Genomic DNA, 22,048 nt, shown 5'->3' on the forward strand with positions numbered 1-22,048 from the left:
CTTCTCTAACTAATAACAAAATTGTATATGATGAATTCTTGCGTGTTTTGTTTAAAAAAAAGTAGTCTATCGGTTTTCTTCTGAACAGTTTTAATCATGTTTATTAACTACAAAACATGTGTGCCAACTCTGTACATAAAGTGTTTTATCCTGAGGCTGCCTCTGTTCTCAGGAGAATAAGAAGTATAATGTTTTTTAAATAACCAATCTCATCCTCAGAAAACTTTCCAGATGCTTTCTCTTCTTGGGATTTTAATTTTAATTTAAAAAGACCAAATCAAAACAAAAGTAAAATTATCTGTAATAGTGTAGGCAAGTGTAATTAAAGTCCATTTTCCATTCAAAACAGTGTCTAAATGAACATCTAAATTCATCAGCCTTTCACTGCCTAATAATGTGACATGTTTACAATGTTGAAGGAAATCAGGTGTTTTCATGCTAAATGAAAATAAAATTTATGTACTGTTATTACCATATTCTTTGCCTGGTGTTTCTCACTCTATTCATCATTAAAGGCTGCTCAATAAATATTGTGCAAACTGCATGTGGGAATGTTATGCAGTAATAACTCAGAATCAGCTATAATTAACCAACTACTGGAGCTCTGGGAAGACCCAAGGGCTTAAGCAGGAATGTTTGCTCCCCAATTGCTAAATTGAGAAACAGAGAAGTATTGGTCTATTTTCTCTTTATATTTGAGACACTAGAAACAAGGCTTGAACATTAACACTCTAACTTAATAAAGGCCTTTATCTATCATCATGTGTGCTGAGTCAGGTAGGAGGCTAATGGTATAATTTTAGAGACTAAAGTTTCCTCTACCCTACTATATTAGAAAAGCTGATGGAGAAGAACTGTATTAGTAAATCTATTGCTGTGTAACAAATTACCCAAAACTTAGCATCTTAAATCATCAGCCATGTATCGCCTCACATAATGTGGATGGTCAGGAATCTAGGAACAGCTTAACTGTGGTTCTTGTTCAAGGCGTCACAAGATTACAGTCAAGCTGTAAACCAGGGCTGTAGTCATCTGAAGCCTGGACCAGCTGGAGCATCTTCTTTCAGGTTCACTTAACTGATCATGGGTAAGAATTAGTGCTTCCCTGGCCCTTGGCTGCACTTCAGTTCTTTGTCACATGACCTCACCACAAGACTAGTCACAATATGGCAGCTTTCTGGATTCATCGTGAGAAATCCAAGACAGAAAGATAGAGCAAGCTCACAAGTGAATGCCCCAAATGGAAGCTGCAGTATTTTATACCTAATCTCAGAAGTGGCATACCTTTTGCCAGGTACTGATCACACATGTTAACCTTGAGACAATATGGGAGGGTACTACATATGGTGTCAATACCTGGAAATAGGAGTCACTTAGGGTTCATCTTGGAGGCTGGCTACCTTACTTTTGGGTGAAGCTGATGCTTAAGAACAGATTAAAAAGTGAAATGATTCAGAGTCAAATTAAAAGAGTACAGTTCAGAGTAAGACATGGGTCCAAATCCTAGAATGATTCTTGATACCTTCGGCTAATTACCTCCCGGAACCTTCAACTTTCCATCTCTAACCTTTAAGAATCCTTTTCGTAATGATTGTTGTGAGCGTTAAATGAAATAGTATTTAAAGAATTTTTCTTCTGAGGATGTTCCTCCAAAGGAAATTGACTACAAAAACAAAAACATCTTTTTTGGTAAGGTAGAAAAAAAAGAATCCAAAAATAGTATGCCACAGCATACTTTGGAGGGCACAGTATCCTCAGGCATGGATTGCCACAGGCGACTTGAGGGTGTTGATAATATTCCAGAAAGAGTAATGCTTCTATTACGGAAAACTAAGGTAATGCTCCTACATCACTGTACTGGCCAGGGTTTCCTGGGAGTGCTGTTGAGTCACTTCCCAAGCATTTATTAAGCACCCCCAGCGCCAGGCACTGGAAGGACTTGGGTTACAAAACCAAGTCAAACTCAGTCCCTGAAGTCAGGTTGCTCCTAGTCACACCTGAGGGTGGAGAGCGGGTTGAGGAAGCAGGCATAAGACAGTTCACAAGACAATGCTAACCTTTGGTGGGAGTTTGAAAAAGGAAGTGTGCATGTTCAGAGGAAGGAGGCCTGATTGTCTGGAAAAGAGGAGAATAATCCTCAACCAGCTCTTGGCATTCAAGCAAAGGAGTGCCAGCTAGAGGGGGTAAGAGCAGCGGACGCAGCATGGGCCGAGAAGGGGAGATTCTAATGCCCACAGGTAAGTACCACTGCCTATTTTCAATTACTTAGATTGTTTAGGCGATGGAAAATGGATGTCCTTTAGATCTTTCAAGTCAAATTGGTGTTCCATTTTCAGGCCTAAAAGGAAGGCCATAAGTCTATTGGTTTCATATCAGCAGCCAAGTGTCTGCCTTTGGCAGTGAGCGAGGTGTTGTGAAGATTTTTATATTTGTACTTTACTTACAAAATATTTATCCCAAGATTCATTAGCAGCAGAAATTTTTTAGCTATTATAAAGTGTGATTTCATTTATAAGCATCTTGGAAAATGCCAAAATATGTATGTGCCATTATATTCTAGCTTATTTCCTTCTTATTAAAGACATTCTCCTCTTTTCTTGCCCCTCCAACAGGAGCATCTCTAGGGTCCAAAGTTGTAAAGTTTGCTCCTGCTCCTGCCTAAGAAGGGTTTTTTGTTGTTGTTGTTTTCTTTTTTTTTTTAAGTATATTTTATTGATTATGTTGTTACAGTAGTTCCAATTTTTTCCCCTTTACTCCCCTCCACCCAGCATCTCCCTCCCCCAGCATCCCCCCCAAGTCCATACCCATGGTTCGTAAAAAATAACTATCCCTCCCTCTCAGATATTAAGACCCTTTGTAATCTTGTAAAGGACAATGGGCGAAGGTCTCAAGCTCCTCTAGCTGCTTCAAGCTGGACATGGTCGTCATCCTACCTACCCTTGGGTCCAGAAATCCCTAATAATAGTGGGGGTGTGGAGGGGAGGGTGGCCTTCCCACATGGGGAAGGATTGTGCAGACTCCAGGTCAGTTGGCTGTCTCCGGACAACGGCGTGCTTGGTTTAGCAGGCTGGCATCCTTGTTGTGTTCTGGGGGCAACAGGTTTGGCAAAAAGGGTTAAAAAGCATCATTCAATCCATAACTACTAGGTGACAAAAGACAGGTATTAATTTTTCAATGTTCCACATTAGGAGAAAAAAAAAAAAGGGGGGGGCTTCTTTGGAGGAAGGTGTGCTAGGCACATCTCGCCTGTCCAAAACCCTTTTGCCCATTATACTTAGTTTGGGCTGAGGGAATGTTGTTGTTTTCATTGAGATGTAATTGACATATTAGTTTCAGGTGAGCAACATAACAATTTGATATTTGTATATCTTGTGAAATGATCACCAAAATAAGCCTAGTGAGCATCCATCACTGCATATGGCTACAAATGTTTTTCTGGGATGAGAATTTTAAGGACTACTCTCCTAGCAGCTTTCAGCATTGTTATCTATGGTCATCATGCTGTGCAGGACATCCCCATGACTTATTTATTTTATAACTGGAAGTTCGTACCTTTGACCACCTTTACTCATTTCACCTCCCACTGACACCCTCACCTCTGGCAACCACCAATCAGTTCACTGTGTCTATGACTCAGCTTTGGTTTTGTTTGTTTTGTTTTGTTTAGATTCTACATCTTAGTGAGGTGTCTTTCTCTGTCTGACTTATTTCACTTAGCATAATACCCTCAAAGACCATCAAAAAAGTTATTTTCCTCTCCACTCTGTTTTTCAGGAATGCTTAGAAAGGAAAATAAGGGAATTAAGAAATGAATGTTTCTAATATTTTTTTTAAAGAAAATCTCTTTATTGAAAGTATCCAAGTCCTTGGGATTCATCCTTAAAGATACATGGAAATGAGAAAGACAACACATGCCAAGACTATGGTTAGTCATTAGAGTAAACTAGTAAATGGCCAGTCTGTTCCAGGGTGCACTGCATCACACATCACAGTACTTAAAGAAAATCCACAGTTTGTGATGAGCCACGAGGCGTTTCAGACCTACTTGACCTTAAAGTGCAACCACATGCCAATCAGACACCTAGATAATATAGCCAGTGAAAAGTTCAGAAGGGATAAGTCCGGGCTTTGATGAGGCTGGCTACACTGCAAAATATAAATGAAACTTGAAAATATAAGGTAACGTCTATTTACAAAAGTTTTTTTTTTTTTCTAGTGAAGTGACTTGAGAAAAGTTAAGTAGTTCCCACACATCCCTTTCCTCCCCTGACAAAAAAATAAAAATAAAATAAAATAAAACAAAACCCTGAAAAGTATCTTGAAAACCAAGTTAAAATGTGTTGAGAAAGAGAATGCTTGTTCCAGGTGAAGGACTTCAAGATAATTTACAGGCAGACTTATTTTTATTTGTAAAAGTCACAAATAGGAAAAGGTTTATTGGCTGACTTCGTGTGTGCTTTTAAAAATGTCTCTTAATATGCTAACAACAAAAGAAAATACCAAGCACATTTTTGTTTCAGGTTTTGAATTTTCCAGCAAGAGTTGGTGAAATTAACAGTATATAAAATAAAACCCAGGAAAACTCAGTCAATTTTTGTGTCTTGTTGCTTTTCAGTTACCCTAGAAACATAGTTGATTGGAACATAGAAATGAGCTTAATAAATTGGCATCTGGCATTAAAAACCTACGAATTCAACCAAAATAATTGAGCACCTATTATAGGTCAAGCCTAGACTCTACTAGGCAGGCCACGGGCCAAATGGCATAGGAAGGAGGCCTGGTCCCCTAGGGTTGTTTGGGGAAGGGGATGGTTAGGAGCACAGACAACTACAATGCATGAAAGAAGTGCTGTAATAAGCACTACATGGCATGGTATTTGGAATTGAGTACTCTTTCCAGTTTCATAATTTTTGAAGTGGAATCCCTTTTAGCCATGTTACAAGAAAAACTAAAACAGCTTTCAAATCTTACATCACAATATAAACAGTGTAGTGGATTCCAAAAACTTCAGGCCTTCTGTTAATCCCACGCAGAGAAGGCATATGTGCTTAGACATCTGTTTAGACATCCACTTAGCAAGCATTCTGTCAGCCTGTCGGGACCAGAACCACAGCTGAAACACACGGAGCTCCAGACATCAGCTGTAAGGGAACCAAATGGTGCCTTATCCAAAATTACCTTAGAATTCAAAGTATCTAAACAGTGTGACAGGCACAACCAATAATTTACAAAGGAAATCCAAGCACGCAGACGCACATAGCCCCTAAATTCATTAAGAAGCCATTCTGAATTTCAGTTGCCTCACTTTAGTACTGAATTTGACATCTCCATTGAGTGGGACAATGCATCAGCACAAAAATAAGCAAAATATAAAGATATGTTAGGTGCTGGCCAAATGATGGTAGGTTGATGGGTGAGAACACGCTCATTCCAAACACTTGGCAATATTAGAAATTTTTTCTTGTTTGTTACTCTGCTATTGTTATGAGAAGTTAAAAAATGGAGATGCTTTTTTATTCTTAGATTTTCAGAGTAGTAATGCACTGAAATGGACTATTTGGCCATTAATGAATTGGTCTCATGTCTGTTAAGAATAATTAAAGAAAAATCTAAAGTCTCCATGCTCCCAGAAAAAGCCTGTGAGGTCTTGAGTTTTGCCAGCCAGTAAAGACTAGAAACTAGTTTTAAACCTAGTTCATCAGTAAATGTCAGTTAAAGGGCTGTGGTAACAAGCCAACACCTGAGCTGATGATGTACTTGCCTCATCAATTAATAAGGACTTGCAACAACTCAAAAACCAACCAATCAGTGGCAGCCTTATATTCCCAAAGCCAGCCATTGGGTGGCACAAACACTCTAGTGAACATGCTTCTAAAATCTAAACCACTCCTGCCTCTGTCACCAACAGAAAACCCCGCTTTCACGACTGTGGCAACCTTCTCTAGCCTCTGCTGCCCGCACCACACAAGACATGTTCTTCCCCAATCCCTCTCTTTGCTCAGTAAGACTAGCTACGTTTTCTCCCTTATTTAAGCAATAAATTCAGCTTTGTATTTTGGAGGTAAAATATGTTGGGTTCTTTCTTTTTCTCTACTATCTACATATTATTTGAAATTATAAGATGAGTCTTTCATTTTTCATCACTTTCTGCAGGCTTTTTTTTTCTACATAATGACCCATTATGTTAAAATACTTTATTTAGGAAATATTCTCTATTAAGTAGAAATTCAGACTCCTATGTAAATTCTGTTTGCTTTTTATAAGTTTATTTTTACTTACAAATTCTGAACTTAGTTTGTCCAAAATTCATCTGGGATTTCCTGTTTTTGTTTATGCCATAAAGCATCCACCTCATTCTGCAAACTGCAAAGCTTGGACTTAGTATTGACCCTTCCTTCTCTCTTCCCTCTCAGGACTGATCAATATTATTTCTAAAATGTTCTTTAAATCTCTGTCTTCACTTCATTCCTTTGGCCCTATCCCTGATTAAGGATTTCAACTCCTTTTTGCCAAGATGATTAACAGTATTAAATTGTTACCTGAAGTTGCTCTCACCCTCTAATGTATATCATGTGAGCCAGCCCATTGAATATCTGTTCATAAGACCATCTTAGGAGAGCAAGTGGAGACTCCTTAGCATGACAGTGTGGCACCAAATATACTGAATTCACTCTCCTCTCTGCCCATTTGGATGCTGGGTTTCACATAAACATCATTTGGTCCTCCATAAACACCTTGTACTCCCCGTTGCTTATGCTAATTAAATCATCTTTCTAAAACTTCTTTTTGTCTTCTGAACACAATTACATCCCTATCTTAGCATGGCAAAATCCCACTTATACCGAAATCATCGCCCTACACTTTGCAATCCATTCTGCTAGTAAAGCGTAGAATTCTGTGCATGAATGCTCCTTGTACAGGACTTTTCTCCCCTACTGGAAGCAGCGTGGGCAAAGGCAACGTCGTATTCCTTTTTGGGGCATTATTGGTTGAAACAAAAGGTAATACAAAGTCAGATTCCAGTAGATGTTAATTAAAAAGGATTTCATTGATATAGGGACTAGTTTCTGCAGCAGACTTCAATGTATTCATAGGACTTGCAGAATTTCTCTACCGACAATTCTTCATCTTACTAATCCACCTGATCTTGAACTCTCAGCACTGCCTATATTAAGGCCTATAAGTTTCTATGAGCAAATGTTAGTCTCTGGTTTCATATTCCTTTCTGCTGGGCTCTCTCTGAGCTATTCTTATGAGAGGATGCCAAGGCATTCCAGAATGAATGTTTGCATGTGTTTCTGGAGGAATGTTTCTTGGACTTTCCTGTCTTTACTGGCATTTTAAAGGAATGACTTCTTGGATGGCAACAGAACTACATGATTGCATTATGTTTGCCTTGGCAGTTGTTAGCCATGCTTTGGCAGATAGATTCCTCACCTCCTGGTTCGAGAAGTGAGAGTTTAAAGAAACATTGATAGAACTATATGGCAGGTACTAGGTGAGAAGATAAGGATACAAGACAAATAAAGCACACATGCTCCCTCAGAACATCTGCGCTCTGATAACGAATGAGCTGGGTAGACAAGCAAGTAATAAAGGCCCTCGAAGAAGCACTTACTCTCGTGCAACAGGAAGGCAGTGCTCCTGAAGCACAGGGAGGACTGAGCAGAGAGGGCTCCCTGGGAGGTGAGGTCTAAACATAAATAAGCATGCATATGAGCATACATCTGTATGCATGTTGCCTAGAAAACACAGCACAGAAGAGGACTGGGAAGTCTAACAAGGCTCTGCAGCTGAGAAATCTTACCAAGCTCTTTCGAGTTAATTAGTTAAATTCCTTTTAAACTTTCTGTCTTTGCAGGTCCTTCAAATGCACAGATTTTTTTGTTTGTTTTGCTTTGCCAGTTCCATTCCTGTAGTGTACTATACTACCTTCATTTTGTTTCGTCTCTTCAAAACAGGATTATGTCCTATAAGAATAAGTATGTTTACAAAAGCAAATGTCACTAACCATTTTGAGGCTGCACTTCTAAGAACCTCCGGGTTCTTAGCCTGGACAAGGGGTGGAGTCCTGCCAACAGGCCAGTAAAACCGGTGAGACTGAATAACTCGCAGAGCATTGTGCAAGTATGCTGCTCATGCTCTGTCATGGCGGCAACACTTGGAGCCCATGCGCGGACAGTGCCTTTGCGTCCGCCTGACTTTTACACGCTCAACTCACAGTATCAGAGCAGGGCGCTCTAATCCCTCCTGCTGAGCTCAGGTCATTAAATACTCAACCGCCCTACATTTTACAGCTTCAGCCCTGTGACAGGGGGCTGACCCCAGCTCGGTGCCAGGCACCCAGCAAAACAGGGATTAATAAACCCCGCCTCAATGTAGCCAAGGGCTCTACAGCTGTTTCTTGCAATTAGACTTGTCATCATTCTCTAAAGAAGCCCCTGTTGATTTTTAAATCCTAATTGGCAGGAGACACCTGTTTCCCATGGGAAGGATGGGAAGGGGTCATCCACTTGCAGCAGGCACAGAAGAAGCTGGCTGAATGCATGCAAATACCTTTGTCTCAAATCTGTTTGCTTCCATTTAGAGTTTCTGTTTTTTCTTTCTTTTTTTTTTTCTTTCTAAATACAGCATGTCCAAAGACAGCCTAGTCCTTGGAATAAGAATTTGCTTCTGCTTATATATAAGAATAAATAAATAAATAAATAAATAAATAAATAAATATGTATATATATATATATATATATATATATATATATATATATATATATTTAGCAAGAACTTACCACTGGTTCCTCCCTAAGGCATCCTCCTTACTATCTAGGAGCCCCATCCCCATCTTGGCATGGGTACTTTCTTCTGGCTACTTTTTCTTTGGCCAGGATCAAGTCTGTCCTTCATTCTGGTATTTAGTATATGTTAACTGTCTGCAAGATGCTTAAACTCTGTAACCTATTTGTGCCTATAAAGAGTTTTAAGTATATTTTTAGTGCCTGTCTTCACCGAGCTTGCATTCTACATAGAGGGGGGCTTTTGAATTGCGTGTAATAATACATGCAAAAAAATTTTTTTCGGTGAACAGATTTGAGATAGTGTCCATAAATAAAAAGAAGAAGTTGTAAAGTCTCTCAGATAGTCTTCCTAGAAGCTTGGGTGTTTTGATTTTCTCTAAAACTTAATTACCTTAGATACCTGCTTAGAAGTTGTCTAAATGGTAGCAAGTAATGTTTGATAGAATTCTCTGTGACCATTTCTATTAATGAATGAATACCACTAGACATTTTTAAATTAAGTATTACTACTGTTTTTTAGGCTCCTATTATTAGGGCAAATATGTAGGATAGTAAGAATAAAGAGCTGGAGAGTAATGTGGAGGAGACTGTGAATCAGTGAAAAAGAGAGAAGCAATTAAATCACAGTTCTCATTTTCATACAACAAAGCATTTATTGAATGCCTAGTACATGCCAGGATCTCTTCCAGCATTTGGACCTCCTTGGGATCAGCCCCAGTTTTCACTCAATCTGTAAGCACTGTCCTCTTAACAGAACTTTGCCAACCGCCAGTTAAGCCCTCTCATCGACCTTGCCATGTCCTTGTGGGCGTCAGTAAATTCAGGCAATCAGGGAAGGCTTATTATTCTGGAGCCCAACTGAATACAAATGGAACATGCCTTCAAATGTAATACAATAAATTAAATTAATTTTTTGGCCTTGTTTTACTTACTCTATGCCTTATTTTATGTCTAGTTTATAAGACTATATGACTTGCTTGCTTATAGTGGCATTGTCATTGTCATTGCAGAAAATGTAAAGAGAGTAAAAGACTTGATCATTGCCCTTGAGAGAATTGTATGTTGGTAGACAATATATGCCTAGTAAGACCAACCACCCACATTTGTGTAATTCTGTATGAGGGTTTAATTGAAAGTATTGGAGCCCAATGAACCCCATGATAATTCTTCAGAGAATTTCATTGTTGTTAGTAATGGAAGTCTCTTAAAATCCTAGGTAAACGATTTGCAAAATTTAGTGTCCAACAAAGATTACCCATGAATCTCTTTGAAATGCAGAACCTGGCCCTGACTGATGTGGCTCAGTGGGGTGAGCATGGTCCCACAAACCAAAAGGTTGCCAGTTTGATTCCTAGTCAAGGCACATGCCTGGGTTCTGGGCCAGTCCCCGGTTGGGGGCAGGCAAGAGGCAACTGATTGATGTTCCTCTCTCAAATTGATGTTTCTATTTTTCTCCCTCCCATCCCCTCTTTCTAAAAATAAGTAAATAAAATCTTTTTTTTTTTAATAAAAATAGTAAAACGCAGATTCCAGGGGCCCCAAACTCTAGTGATTCTGACTCAGTAGATTTGTGGTAGGGGCTAGGAATATACCTTTCATAAGCAGTACAGATGATTTTGATGGAAACTGTCTACACCCTATACTTTAAGAAAGGAGGAGACCCTCTCCCACTCTTTAAATAAGAGAGATTCCCAATGGAAAGATAAAATTACACAAGAACCATTTCTGGCTCCTTAAGGTTCCACTTAGGACCAAGTGGATTTCGATCTTGAGTGTTGAAGTGCTTCTAAGGCTCATGAATTACTCCTGGTGGTCCCATATACATAACTACATTTGAAAGGTGGTTGGCTGTATATTTTCCTTAAATATGTACTTTTTATCAGGTACATAAAAAACCTCCTGTACGTCTTTGACTCTTGATTTTGCCTTTGACTCCATGTTCCTTTCAAAGGGCTCTATACAGGTTCATAGCTCAGTTATTACCATATAAGGAGGGAGATACTTAGGCTAAAAGCTACTTTGAGATGTTTGGAACAAAGTGTACGGCTTTGCAGCCTCCATGTGTTTATGATGTCAGCAGCAGTGAGCAGCACAAAGAACTTAGTTGAGAATCAAATCGGTGATTCATTCAGGAAGAAATAGCTTGCACCTGTGAGAAGGCTGAAGGCGCCACTTGGCATTATTGGGGCGCTGCATCAGCTGGAAGGCAGCCCCTGTCCCCAAACGAACTGACAGCTTGTAGATCTTGAGCAGAACTGGGCCTGTCTCACTGTTCTGTTTTGCTTTTGGAGTGAAAGCGAACTTGTGACTCACATGGGAGCTGAGGTGAGGTATGCGCTTAGTAGCATTCAATCTTGGCAGGAGGGCAGCCACTGTGGGCATGGGATGCAATCGAATAAGCACATGTGTTCTTACAGTAGGCCTCGTGGCCAGGCCACTTTATCTCCAGTAATCCCAATCCATGTACCAGAATCACATTATCTGGCCATGGATCAGACCCCATGTACTCTGGGCTTGGGGAATAATGAAACATGATCTCAAGACAAGATAGGATCGTAATCCAAAGAAGCATCAATGTACTACTCTTCCCCAGCAGCTCAACATGAAATGTAACATGGCATCAGGAAAAATATATTTAACGTGCTGCCAATAGAGAAGTCTAAACATTTGCTGTCCGTACATGGCATCTGCCTCCACGGCTTGTGATGGTTGAAAAGAACAAATTGATGTTAAAGATAAAAGAACATCAGAAAACAAAGCTTCAATAATAGGCAGCAGTAACCCTGACCATATTTGCTGTCCCTAGCAGTAGTCATTTTCCCTGAGAAGGCACGGCATGCTATTTATTATACATGTCATTCAAAGGGCTATTTATCAAGAAAAGCCCTTCAGGGTATAATAATAAAAGAAAAAAACCCTTTGTGTTTAAAGAATGTGGTGAAGGGGTCGAGGCCAGAGCTAGCATGAAGTAAGGTCTCCTGCCGCTCCTTTGAGCAAGCGCAGTGCAGTGGCCCAAAGGCTGTGATCCAAGAAGGGTCAGGAGGGCAGGCTTCGAGAAGGCTCCAGGCAGATCATGGCTGGTGGCTGAATCTCTGTAGGCCCTGATGATCAGAAAGCAGCTGGTGTTGGATTCTGTACAGTAGTGGGAAAAGGAATCATTTGCTTTGGAAAGCCTGACTCTCTTACTGTGAAATCATATAAATGTCATGAAATCCCTTAAGGCGGTGATAGTTCTTTTCCAACTCCATCCCCTTTGTCATGATTAAAACTCTGGCTTGTAGCACAATGAGTCCTTTTCAAAATATAAACTATCCTTAAACTCAGTGTTCACACCAGGGACACATCTGTAAATTGGACAGGTCAAAGTCAAGGCTGCAAAGAACGGGGGGGAAAAAAAAGTATAGCATAGCCTGGGGATGGGAAGGAGGAATGAAAACTGTATTGAGGCTATGGGAATATATTTAAGAGGTTCTAGTGCAGACATTATTATTATTTTAATATAATACAATTTAAAAAATACCTCCAAGTTATATGTCCCAAAAGTTCATAAAAGGAAAAAATTGTATATTTTATTTTTAGATGTTGATTCTATATTTTCTGAGAAAAAAAGTTTTGTCTTCCTTTTTGGAAACAAAGATAGCAATGAAATGTATTTTTTTACTGAATGACCGGCAACCTGTGATATATTTTCAGTTTGGTAATGTGATCTGTTCTACAGGGAGCACAGGCTTATAGAAAACACAGAAATAGTCGAACACTGCCACCTGCTGTCACTCTTTCCACATCTACTCTTAAACCAGGTTGTGTTTGGCCTTTGCCTCATAGGGGTAAAAGATCTACACATGGCTCCCAAATTCCATCTGGCATCCGACTCACCTGGAGAGCTGCGAGAACACAGATCGCTGGGCCCCACCTGAGCACTTCTGACTCCATAGGTCTCAGGGGTAGGGCTGGAAAGTTCTCATTTTTAACATGTTCCGAAGTCCTGCTGCTGCTACTGGTGCAGCCATTGTTCTATTTTAAAATATCAAGGATGTCTTTGGTTACTGGCCAAAAGGTTTCTTGACAAAAGAAACTCAACTTCTATGGCTCTATGAAGATTTACATTTTATTGCTTTTTCTAACCTATTCTATACCTCCCATAGGAAGCATAAGTTGGGTGTGAAAGCCCGATCTGAAAGGAATGTGATCAGATGTAGTCCAAGAGGCATGCAGGTTGCCGTGCTGGAGGCTGAATGATTATAACAGAGGAACATGGGGTGAATTGGACTCCAGGAGACTGTTTATATAAAGAAATAGCTTGGCCTGAAATGTGAAGGACCTGCCCGTATGTAAGAAAACTGCTTTCAAATGGAATGGATAGTGCTAGTCTTTGAAGGTCTGGGCAGAGTCCCAATTTTTCTGCCTTTCTTTCATATGCCACATGTTAATTTGTCTTCAAGATTCACTTACTCTGAAAAGCAGATGGCCAGAAGTGTGAAATTTTGATGGTATTAAGCACTATCATTTTTGTCATCACCAATGTTTTCAGTAAAACCGGAGACTTCATTGATTAAATAACTCACTGAGCAAGGCTGTGCTTTTGAACTTTGGAAACTAATGAGAAGGGAAGGAATGTGCTTCAACCACTATTTTATTTTATTTTTTAATTGTTAAAAAAAAAGCATGAAATTTACCATCTTAATCAGTTTTTTAAAAGATTTTCTTTACTTTTAGAGAGATGGGAAGTGAGGAAGAAAGTGAGAAAGAGAAAAAAATCAATGTGTTGTTGCCACTCATGTGCCCCCAACTGGGGACCTGGCCCACAACCCAGGCTTGTGCCCTGACTGGGAATTAAACTGGTGACCCTTTTGGTTTACATGCAGGTGCCCAATCCACTGAGCCACACCAGCCAAAGCCACCTTAATCATTTTTAAGTGGATGATTCACTATCATTAACTGTATTCACATTATGGTGCAACAGATCTATCTCTAGAACATTTTCATCTTGTAAATCTGAAACTCTAACACATTAAACACTAATTCCACCTCCCCTTTGCTGAAAAATTTCTAACACCTAGTGACACCTTAGCTATTGTAATGTCTAGCACAACACATTACTGTTTTGTGCCTGTTTTAGCCTATGGATAGTACTGCTATTTGTTAGAAATGCCCAGAGGCAACCCGCCTGAGCTTCCCACAGGCATTTCCCCTTTCTAAACCTGTGTTACCACTGGATCAAATCTTGTGATTCCCTTTATTTGAGATTTCAAGTCTCCCTTCAGCGATAACCATTAGGAAACTTTAAAGAAATTAGAGTTCTTACTTACAAGCCCTGGATCATGCCAGGGGCTACACAGTGAGGTTAAGGGTCAGGGAGAGGGGGAAGAGAAGGGGCCTGGGGGTTGATTTTATTGAGGTTGAGCATGGGACCTATAGTTTCTTCAAAGGTAAATTTAAAATATAAGTGTGGAAATTTACAGCAGGGAAAAAGAACAAACCAAGAGGCCCAAATGTTGAGTTACTAAAATCAACAGCTCCAAAACAAAAAAGCCTCAATGTGGAGAGGTGGCCTGGCTCTCTATCTAGCCTGGTTGCTAAGTAAGCAAAATGTCATACACACTTCAATAATAAAGGTAAACTTCTGCTTCTATTGTATCTTCTTATTTCTTATGAATTTTTTTGTAAACTAAAGCAACTTTGTTATTCCTTCAGAACACCTGGGAAGCAATATGGTCTAAATGTAAGACCAATGAGGTCAGCTAGAAATAGGTTGAAATTTTAGTGCCATTATTTATCATCTCTGAGTTCTTGGAAACTTGGGTGTTTTGTGTGTTTTTTTTAAATATGTTCCTCACTTGTAATATGGGGATACTAAAGTAACAAATGTAGCATATATTAGTCTATGAATCTAGGTAGGTTCATCTCTGTGATACATTAAAAAAATGGTCACAAATTCTTTCCTGCCCTAGATCTATAGTAACTTTGAAGCTCCTCTAATCAAGTTTTTCCCCAGACCTTTTGTTTGGACTAACCCTGTGCCTTGCAACTGACTATACATTGAGAACCACTTGCTTAATACTCTTGGAACATGTCTTCCAAGTCAATAAGCCTAAGCTAGCCTGGTAGAGAATGAGAGCTGATGTGGAGAGAGGCCCGGGACACACCAGCCAAACCTGGCCCAGACCAGAAAGATTGCCTAGCTGAGATCAGCACAAATTACCAACCTGCAAAATTGTGTGATAAATGGTTGTTTTTTAAAGCCACTGAATTTTAAGATGTCTTGTTAATTCAGCAAGAGCTAACTTACATAATGTCCAACCAGGAAGGTTAAATTTCTGAAACTGCCTGTGATAAAGCAATTTGTAGCTAAAAACTTACTTCAAACGTAAGAGAAAAAGGATATTTGATATTTTAAGTGAACTTGTGAAAAATCTTATATGTTTATAGTCTCTAAAACAAAGCTAAAAGTCTCTCCCATCAAATTACATTTTACATATTGAACTTTTGTAACAAGGACCAAGACTAAAGAGGGATTACGAAATCATTACAAATGTTACAGATGCATGAAGCCTGAAATATCTCTTACACATAAGCATTATCATCTTCCAAATATATGTAGATGACGTGGAGTATAGTAAAATATGATACTATTTAAAAGTTTGACAAGTTCAGGTAGGTGATTTGTCATTATGTTCTTAATCAATGCGTATTGTGGAAATTCCAGCTACATGTTTGGACACTGAATGTTATGCACTCAAGAAAAACAACAGTAAAGGCACATTTTAATAAATTCTGGGAAATAAATAACAGATCAACTATCATATGATTCAAGAACATTTTTAATTTCGTTAGGTGTGATAATGACATTATGGGTACATTTAAAAATTGGTTTTTTGAGATATAGGAGGTGAAATAACATAAGGTAGAATTTGCTTTCACATGTTTCAGGAGAGAAAATGAAGGAAAGAAACAGGAATAGTCAAGTAAACATAACAAACTTGATAATTGCTGAATCTAGTTGATGATTATATAGAAGTTACATCATGCTACTCATCCTACTATTGTGAATATTTGTAATTTTCCATTAATATTTAAATTTCTATTAAGTGAGTCATTATACTCGAGTCTTGGTAACTATTGAATTAGATAGTTTTAAATATAGAACAAATAATTTTTAAGAAAAAATGTGAGAAAAACATTTAATTTTATATTGGGTAAGCAAAAAAATTTATTTGGTTTTGTTCCACAAGATGACTGTAGTAGCACTAAGTTGTCTTTAACTTCATTTGAAACAATTTTGTTAGATTGTATGGTGACAGCTCTCATATCAGTGTGCATTTTTAAAAAAACTTATCAAAATTGGTGTATTTTTGTGTAGTCATTTTAATAATTAAGATGGGAGAAAATATGCAATATTTTTGGCATATTATGCTTTATTATTCCTAGAAAGGTAAAAATGCATCTGAAAAACAACTGAAATGCAAAACAAACAAACAAAAAAAAGATTTATGCAGTGTATGGAGAAGGTGCTATGACTGATAGAACAAGTCAAAAGTGGTTTGTGAAGTTCCATGCTGGAGCTTTCTCTCTGGACGACGCTCCATGGTTGGGTAGCAGTTGAAGTTGATAGTGATCAAACCAAGACATTAATTGAGAGCAATAAACATTATACCATGCGGGAGATAGTGAACATACTCAAAATATCCAAATCAATAAACTTACTGGTGAAAATGAAAAATGTGTCTTTCATCTTATGAAAAAAACATACGGACATTTTGGCCAACCCAATATGTCATAAAAGAGTTATCAGAGCTTTTAGGATGTCTTTTTCATCTATCTATGACTCCTATAGTAATATCAAGGTGCAGGTTTTGTGACCAAGTAACCAGGTTACCAAGAATGTAAATGGCACTCTATAGCTTGCATGCAGTCACCTTCCAGGCACAGAGTCAAGCATTTCAAATAGCAATAAAAGAGTCAGTCTTGAGTGGTTTTTCATGTACTCCTCAAAGAGGATTTGAGATGATAAAACCCATCACTGTAGAAGAGCTGAATGGGAATCTGTTTTATTCCTCACATAAAATAGTAGTCTCAGAAACCCCAAATGACAATTTATTTTCTTCAAGAAAGAAACTGACTTAGAATGATAAGAAAACACCAATAAGCAGGTGGTTTATAACTTCTGGAAATAAAACATTGCTCATTTTAAAAACTGGCCTTGGTTCTTTTCAAATAGCCATCGAGTCAGCAGGGTCAACAGGATTACCAAGATCAGAGGCCACCACTCAGACAGGCAGTGAAAACATGCTTGAACAGTTCTGGAGGGGAAGGAAAAAGAAACCACAGCTTTCTTTTTTTTTAATATGACTTACCAGATTACAGTTGTTACTTTGCACAATCAGAAATATGGCCTGAGGATGACAAATTACAGAGTAATTATGAATTTTTTTTAATAAAGAAGAGGATATTAGGCTGCCACCTCCTTCTCTGCTGCTCCTGGTGCTGCTTGCATGCTTGTTTGGTGTGGACCTGGTACCTCTTTGGTGCAGCGGCCGCTGAGGAGACTCTGGCACTCGTCACGGTCGGCAGAAAGACCAAGGAAGGAAGGAGCCAAGACTGAGAACAATGATCATACTAATTTGGAGGTGGTGGGTCAGGATGGTTCTGTGGTGCAGTTTAAGATTAAGAGGCACACACCACTTAGTAACCTAATGAAAGCCTCTGTGAACGACAGTTGGAAATGGAAGATGAAGGTAGAATTGATGTGTTTCAGCAGCAGACAGGAGGTGTCTACTATTAAGGGAACCTGCTACTTTACTTCAGAGCTCTGCTCCTCCAGACCAAGAAGACATTCTCAATTAGAAAACTGCAACTTGGTTCCACCACATCCTGACTACTACAGTGTAGTTTTCTCTATTCTTTCATTTTCCCTTTCCCCATTCCTTTATTGTACATAAAGTAACTGATGTATGTGCACAAGCATTTGCATTTTTTAAGAATATGCTTTATTGATTATGCTGTTAGAGTTGTCGCAATTTCTTTTCCCTTTGTTCCCCTCCACCCAGTGACATCCCTCCCTCCAATTGTCCGCCCACCCTTAGTCCATGCCCGATGGTTGTGTATATAGTTCCTCTCAACATCTTCCTGTCTACTCCACTCCCTCTTACTATGCTTCCTAATTCCTGCACCATCTCCCTCCCTTTCCCTCTTCCCCCTCCCTGCTGACCTCTTCCCAAAATGTTCCCCATACCTATAGTTCTTTTCCCACTCTCATTGCCTACTTAGTTTGCCTTTGTTTCAGTTTCCTAGCTTCTGTTGTTGGTTGTTGTTACAGCTTTCATTTTAATGTTCATAGTTTTGATCCTTTCTCTTAAACAAGTCCCTTTAACATCTCATATAACAGTGGTTTGGATCTGATGAACTTCTTCAGTTTTACTTTGTCCTGAAAGCACTTTCTCTGCCCTTCTATTCTGCATGACAGCTTCACTGGATAGAGTATTTCTGGTTGTAGGTTTTTGCTTTTCATTACTTTGAATATTTCTTGCCAGTCCCTTCTTGCCTGCAGAGTTTCTTTTGAGAAATCAGCTGACAGTATTATTGGGACGTCTTTGTATGTAATTCTCTTCTCTCTTGCTGCTTTTAAGATTCTCTCTTTATCCTTAATTTTTGACATTTTGATTATAATGTGTCTTGGTGTGGTTCTCCCTGGGTCCAGTTGTTTTGAACTCTCTGTGCTTCCTGGACCTGTAAGTCTATTTTCTTCCCCAAGTTAGGGAAGTTCTGCTTCATTATTTTTTCACATAATTTTCCCATTTCTAGTTCTTCTCCTTCATTTTCTGGCAGCCCTATGATTCGGATGTTGGCCCGCTTATTGCTGTTCAATAAGTTTCGGAGCCTCTCCTCATTTTCCTCACTTCTCGTTTCCTCTTTCTGCACTGGTGGACTGTTTGTTCCTTCCCTATGTTCCAATTTGTTGATTTGAGCCCTGCTTTTCTTTCCCTCACCATTAGTTTCATATGAGTTTTTGTTCATTTCAGCAGGACTAGCCTTCATTCCTTCTTTATCTTGTTTAAGATCTGCTGTTAGGTCTGTAAGTGCTTTTATAAGCAAAGCTCTGAACTGTGCCTCAGAAAGATTTTCTATCTGCTGCTTCGTTAGATCAGAAATTTGCTGTTTGGTCAGCTGCGTCACTGGGATCTCTATCATGACCTGTGCCATCCTGAACAGTTTTGTGTTTACCTTTGCATCCTGGGCAGGGCAGTCACACCTCTTACACAATGGGGGGGGAGAGGGGGGAGCCCTGTGCACTCGTCACAACCAGGCATTTTATGTGGGGCTGGGGGTCCAAGATGGATTCCTGCTGTTCAATCTCTGCTGAGAGACCAGGAGCCTCCTACTCCATCCCCACCCCCACGGGGCCTCACAGTTCAAGGCAATAAGGGTCTGCCTTCCCTGGCTTTGGAATTGCAAGATGACGGGTCTGGTCTGCAGCCGGGGGTGCTCCCCAGGCGCTTCTCACCTCCCCTTAAATACAGGTGTCCGTGCTTACCACTGTCCTGCCGCCATCACTGCTGCTGCCACGGACAGCACAACTTGACCTCTCCTCCCTGGCTTCGCCCCTCCTACCTGTCTGGATGAGTACCACTTCTTTATAACTTCATACATTGGACTTCTATTTATTTTCTGGAACTTCTGGTTATTGCTGGTTTTGCGGTAGTTGTATTCCTTCTTAGTTGTGGAGGGAGATGGAGCGTGTCAGTCTAGGCCTCCGTCTTGGCCGGAAGTCTCCTGTGTTTGTTTGCTTCCATGAGAGCTGTCACTCCTATACGTTGTAAGGGGCAGAGCCTTAAGGGTTCATCAGTAACAGGTGACCTGTTTCACCAGATTGGCGCTATAGGCAGGTGAGGGGTCTGAGAAGGAATGATGCCGCTTGCCCAGCACTCACCCCTTTTCCAGGCACCTCTCCCACTTCTGCACTGGACTGGTGCCTCTCTAGCTGCTGCTCTGGCCATTGTTCCCAGAGTGGGTGGGTCTGCAGATGTTCTAGGTCCGTGGGGGCCCTTTAAACAAACAGACTCTGCTGAGACCGGCAGTTTCTGCCTCCGTCTCAACCCCCACTGGTCAGCACAGTCAAAAGCAATGAGGCTTGATTTTCCCCAGAGCTGGGACGGTGATCTGCTCTGTTGAGGAGCTGGGAACGCTCCCCAGGTGTCCCTCCTGACTTTTTAAAACGTGTAACTGCACTTTCCGCTGGCCTGCTGCTGTTGCCACTGCTGCCACCACCATGCCATGTCCTCTCTGCCTGGGTTCCGCCACTTCTGCCTGTCTGGATGAGTATTTCTTCTTTATATCCTTGTTTGCTGGACTTCCATGCACTTTGATTTTCTGGAACTTCTGGTTGTCTCTAGTTTTTGAGGCAGTTGTATTCCTTTTTAGTTGTGGAGGGAGATGCAACATGTCTATCTATGCCTCCATCTTGGCCGGAAGTCACATTTGCACTTTTTTTAACTAAATGGCCAATGGTATGTTTTGATTGACATCAAATGGAGATGGGATAGGGAAAAATACTGGTTCTGTGAAAATACCCCCTTTTTCTATTAGTGGCATGTTCATTCAGGTCTCATCTTTATATTGCAGTAAGTTATTTTGCTCTTACTGTTTAACAAAAAAGAACAACATAAAAATCCTTGCATACCTTGTTTGATTGGAGAATTTTAATGTTTTTCATTTATCATTATAAAACCAAGGACAACTTTATAACATTTTTGTACCTAGCTGTTATATGTAGGGCAATCTGTCTTTAAGTAGAGATAAATTACTCTAAAAGAAATGAATCTTAGATAGTTTTCCCTTTAAGTTTTGTTGTTTAAGTAACCTTCTTATTAAAAAAGAAGAAGAAGAAAAAGAGAATATTAGTCTCCTAAACAGACATCCAATGGGATCTGTTATTCTCTCTTTCACTCACCATATTAATAACCTAGGTAACCAATCATCAGAAATTGGTCATCATTCTCAGTGCTGACCACTAACCCTAGGTCCTCCTCAAAAAACATTTACACTTGAGTTTTATGAAGAAGATGGATGTATAGTCTGATTTAAATTTTGTGAGATGCCAGGGACCCCTTTTGAATTCCATTTTATATGCTAACTAAACAATACGGAACACTTTATTATGCTTATTTGGTTTTTCTTATCTTTTTTATTTGTTCAAGCTCCTGACAGCCCATAACAAACAGAAACTTAAAGGCCCAGCACATGGTTACCCAACATAAATGGCTGACCGAGTCTCAGTTTATCTATATTCCATTCATTAGAAATACCTTTGTCATTCATTAATTCATTTCCTTAGCAAAATATCTGTCACTTATTTTAAAAACAAAGACATCCTGTGCCAGGTGCTAAGAATACAAAAATGAATAAGCATAATCTTTGCTGCTAAGGGGTTGTAACACAAATGGGAAAACAAAAGCTAAGTGCCAACAGTAGAAACATGCAAAGACACGGATTCAGGGGACATAATGGGAAGGCATCATGGCCTACTTCATCTTGAACTTTTGAAATAATATTTCAGTATTCTGGAATTGTTCAGGTACTGCTTATGGACCTCTGAGATACAAAGAGGAAGAGGATGTATAGGTGGGAAAAAAAAAAAGAATTTTCAAAGAACTTGACTTTATCATTCAACCCAAAGTTCTGAAGATCCTGTGGCTTTAAACTAGCTTGCACTGGGGATATGACTTTTCTTTGCCACCTATCAGTTGTTTATACTGTGGCATAAGCCATAAGGATTCCAAAGAAGACAAAACAAACCAACATAAAACATGAGGGATGTGGAACCCTGGACCCAAAACTTTTTCTATACTTTCTCAGGCAACTACTCTTTTGGTAACTGACCTGCTTTGTTTCAGATCTCAACCCCCTTTTGTTTTTCTCTATTTGAATTTTATAACCTAGTCCTATACTCTTTCCTTTAATACTAGCTAACACCCCTCTCCAGGGTTTTATTTCTGGTAAGGCTTAGGAACCTCTGGGACAACGTTAAATGTACCAACATCCAGAGTGCCAGAAGGAGAAGAGGGAGAGCAAGAAATTGAAAACCTACATGAGAAAATAATGAAGTAAAACTTCCCTAATTTGGTGAAGGAAATAGACATACAAGTCCAGGAAGCTCAGAGAGTCCCAAACCAGTTGGACCCAAAGAGGATCATATCAAGACATATCATAATTAAAATTCCAAAAGTAAAAAATAAAGAGAGAATCTTAAAAGCAGCAAG

The sequence above is a fragment of the Furipterus horrens genome, unplaced genomic scaffold (assembly GCF_987537825.1).
Source record: "Furipterus horrens unplaced genomic scaffold, mFurHor1.1.pri manual_scaffold_6, whole genome shotgun sequence".
Taxonomy (NCBI): Eukaryota; Metazoa; Chordata; class Mammalia; order Chiroptera; family Furipteridae; genus Furipterus; species Furipterus horrens.